The 4,491-nt window shown below is 30.1% G+C and overlaps 1 protein-coding gene across 1 annotated transcript in view; it reads left to right on the plus strand.

Annotated features, from left to right (window-relative positions):
* Nucleotides 1-4,491, plus strand: part of LOC108729565 (nose resistant to fluoxetine protein 6-like) — a gene marked incomplete at its 5' end in the record, with an annotated part of 10,396 nt that overhangs the window by 2,288 nt on the left and 3,617 nt on the right. The gene's annotated exons all lie outside the window — the stretch shown is intronic.

A 4,491-nucleotide genomic window follows, 5' to 3' on the forward strand; every position in this document is an offset into this window, starting at 1 on the left:
TTTAGATTTAAAGGTCGCTAATGAACGATTTTTAAAGCAAATTTTCGATTTTTCTTAATACATGTTTGATTTGATGCAAAAGTGGCATAATTCGGATTTGAACTGTGGTTTCTTTGGTCGCTGAACACGACGCAATAATTCATTTAGTTCTACGATATACGCTTTAAAAAATACAGCTCGATTAATGTGAAAAAATGACCGAATTTTGAATTCAAGGTCGATTTTATTAAGGTTGCAAGTGTTCAGATAGGTCATTACTCCCCTCAAATTGTAGGTCATGTAAAGCAGAGAAATAATTACTGACTTTAACTGTTAATAACTTCTTAATCAATAACGATTTAAAACTTGTTGGAGATTACTCATGACCTTGACAATATATGATCAAGGTCATCGAGGCTGGCTCCTTATCTCCATAAGTGCCGAAATAAATTACATATTTTAAATAAGGACAAAAATAGGAATGGAATTTCAATGGAATCATAATTGGTGATATAAATAATTCATAACATATTATCGAAACTTTTAATAATAATACAAATAAATTTCCACTTACGTATGTCTTGTAAATTCTCGTATTAAATCTTAGGAATTATTCCAACATTCGCTCTGTTCTATTTTGAACATGATGGTGAGATCTAACGATTATATCTCACTGATTGAAGTAATTACTTCAATACAAAACGACGTATTTCATATGATTATACATGTTTAGAAATATTTATGTATGTTTTTATACATATTTATACATATTCATGCATGAAAAATTTTTTAATGGGTAATTATTGAGACTTTCATAACTAAAGGCAGGATTACTGTTAAATGCAAAAGACAACTCATATATATCTCACATTATTACATCTTTATTATTAGGTGTCTTTAAATTTCATTAATTTAACGTCATGATTTGTATGATAATTATTGAAAATAGTGAAGCACGCACGCATGCACGCACGCACGCACGTACGCACACACGCACACTCGCACACTCACACATACACACACTCACACATACATACACACAAATCGCGACATTAAATTAATGAAATTTAAAAACACGTAATAACACGAGATATTTAAGAGTTGCCTTTTGCAATTAATAGTGGTCCTGACTTTAGCAATTAATAAATGTCTCAGTGATTACTCGGTAAAAAATTTTTTACGCATGAATCCAGATAGCACAAAATACTAAAAGATAACAAAAAGATGTTATAAGATGTAAAGGATCTTACATAAACATCTTACAGATATCTTTTCGTTATCTTTTAGTATTTTGTGCTGGGAATATGTATAAATATGTATAAATACATATAAATGTTCATAAACATGTATAATCCACAGACTTCTATAAGTCTGTGGTATAATCATACATGAAATATGTACACTCTGTTTTGTTTTGAAGTAATTATTTCAATCAGATAAGAAAATCTGGCGATTATATCTCATTTCAATCTTATTTCAATGAAATACAACCGTCAGATTTTCCCATGATGTTCAAAACAGAACATAGTGAATGTTACATGAACAATTCGAAAAGTTTAATACGAAAATTTGCTAGACTTAATGCGTAAATGTGTTCTCCGGAAATTTATTTGTATCATTATCAAACTTTTCGATAAAATATTATTAATTAATTGGATCACCAATTACGGTGTCATTGAAATGTCACTCCTATTTTTGTCCTTATTTGATATATGTCATTTATTTCAATTAATTAAATCATATTTTTTTGTATTATGTAGGGTATTCGAGCATAAGGGCAAATTGGTCAAATGCAAATATCTAAATAACCAAAATATATATAAATATGTCTATGCTTGCGTAATGTAGCACAAAGACAGAGATTACTGTGCCTTAATACAATAATCTGTGTCCGGCTGTCAACAGCCAAATACGTGCGCTTTTTCGTTTTCGTATATCAAAAATAAAGTTATTAGGTGAGTATTCTTTTTGGTCTACATGGTAATTAAAACGATTAATAACAATCAAATATGTTTTTTGGATTTAAGTTATTATTGTATTTTTTAACTTTAATATTCAAGTTGCTATTTTATTTACGGTTTTTCAGTTATAAAAAATTATAATTCAATCGACACCGATATGGTGCTTGTTGAGCCAGTAACTAACCTTATGAATTCAGCTGCTTAAATGAAATCTGTCTTTATCAATGCTTTTTATTCTATGTTAACGATTAAACATATATTTTACGGTTAATTATTATTATAAAGAGTAAAGATTTTAGTTTTTCTAATTTTGTTAATTAAAGCATTTAAAAAGAAAGAATATTAACAATTATTATACTTAAGATGAAAATAATAAAAATTTGATTAATATACATATAATCCTTTCATGTTTTTAATAATATATGACCTTTTTATAATATATATCCTTTAAACGATTATTTTCATGGCTCAACTTATCCTTCGAGGATGCTTGACATGCACCATAAGTGGGGCATATTAGTCCACTTTGCATCCTTGTAATGGACATAATTTTTTTCTTATTTACGGGATATGTTAAGAATTTGTAAGTACTTAATTATTGAGCCAAATGAACATGTAACGTTTTAAAGCATTTTTATCATCAGTTTAGCATAATTGTGTGAAAATTTATAATAATTTAAAGAAAAAGTATCACGACTAGACCCGCTCTACGTATCATTTTCTAATAAAGAGTTTTTTATTGTCAAATTGACTGTTTAACTTTGACTGTTAATAACTTTCTAACGAATAATGAGCGATGGCTAAAACTTGTTGGAGGTTACTCAGGGTCATGACCTTGACAACATATGTGAAGATTAAGGTCATCGGGGCAAGCTCCCTCACCTACATATTTACCATTGAGGATTTGATTTGAGGATGTCAAAACCACAAAGCGATATACTTTAGGACTTGTAAAAAAATTCTTTCTATGCTTAAAAACGTTTTATAATCCAGTTAAATGCAACTTTTAAAGACCTTGTAGGAGGTCCAGGGAAAATTTCAACTGGATATTGGTCTGGATAAACAGATCTACAATTTGAGGGGAATAACGACTCATTTGAACGCTTGGAATCTTGTTAAAATTGACCTTGAACTCGAAATTTGGTCTTTTTTCACATTAATTGAGTATTTTTAAAGAAATATATTGTAGAACTAAATGAATTATTGCATCGTGTTCAGCGACCAAAGAAACATACAATACCGCATTTCAAATCCGGATTAAGCCATTTTTGCATCAAATCAAACATGTATTAAAGAAAATCGAATTTTTTTTTTATTTAAAAATTTACTAGCGAGTTCTAAATCTGAATATTTTTTAATAAAAATTTAAGGGCTATAGACAGAGTGAAAGAGGTTCTTTGGGAATTTTTTTTTTAATTTATAATAAAGTCAGGTAATTTTATTTTAAGGTGTCTTTATTCTAACAGTACTGAAGTACGTAAAAAAATTTTTTTTGTCTCGGTTACTAGAATTAAGGCTGCTGTACAAAAAGTAACCGTGAACACTTACTTTTGCTTCGTTGACAATGAATCGACCATATTCACTGTCTGAAACAAAAAAATAAAAAATTATGATAGTAAAAAATGAATATAGCCGGACGTAGAGAAATTACGAAATCGCAAAGAGTAACAAAATGGCGGGCATGTGAACCTTTTTTTTTAATTTGGCCTTATTTTTGTTACCAAAGTTGAATAAAATTGTAAAATTTTTATTAATTAAAAAACAGCTATGTCCGGCGATAAACGTAAGTTTTCTGAATAAAATGCAATTTACACCAAGTCAATAGGTCGAGTACATTTTTCGATTTGCTGTCAACCGGGTTGAATAAAATGATTTTGATAAAAATGTTTGAAGTTTTATTTTCAGATTAATATATGTCAACTGCACATTAAATTAAAAATTTAAGTTACTCTTATTCGGCAATCCCTGGACCATATAATAGCTCTTCCGCATCTAAAAACGCTTCTTCATCGACGCCAGAAGCAGTTCTAGCACTTAGGCGACTTTCGTGCGTGTTAGCATAAGCCTGTCGATCAGCGATATACACGCGTTTTTCGTCTATACAGGGTGTTTCCAAATTAAATGGCAAAACTTCGGGAGCGTGTAGAGGAGTAAAAAACTAAGAAAAAAAGTCCTATAGACATATGCTCGTTTTTGCTCCGTTTCAGAGAAATCGAAAAAAAATGTTTACATTTCTTGCCATATCTAGCACCGACATATTTGATTACATTTTCCACTTTCTGTTATGAATTTGTCAGTCGCTCTTTGAAAGCCTTTAACAGTAGATGAATTTTGTCTTTTGCAATATGCCGCGTACGTATTCTAATAGTGAATATGCTGATATGGTTTTTGTATACGGTTTCTGCAACGGTAATGCTTTAAAGGCGGTGCGAGAATATGCACGACGATTTCCAAACAGAAGAGTGCCAAACCGAAGAGTGTTTATGTTGACATTTAATAGATTGCGAGAGACTGGATCATTTTCAATTCGACAAGAAAACAACCGATTTCA

Source organism: Mycetomoellerius zeteki, unplaced genomic scaffold (genome assembly GCF_001594055.1).
Source record: "Mycetomoellerius zeteki isolate Tzet28-1 unplaced genomic scaffold, Tzet1.0 scaffold761, whole genome shotgun sequence".
Lineage (NCBI taxonomy): Eukaryota > Metazoa > Arthropoda > Insecta > Hymenoptera > Formicidae > Mycetomoellerius > Mycetomoellerius zeteki.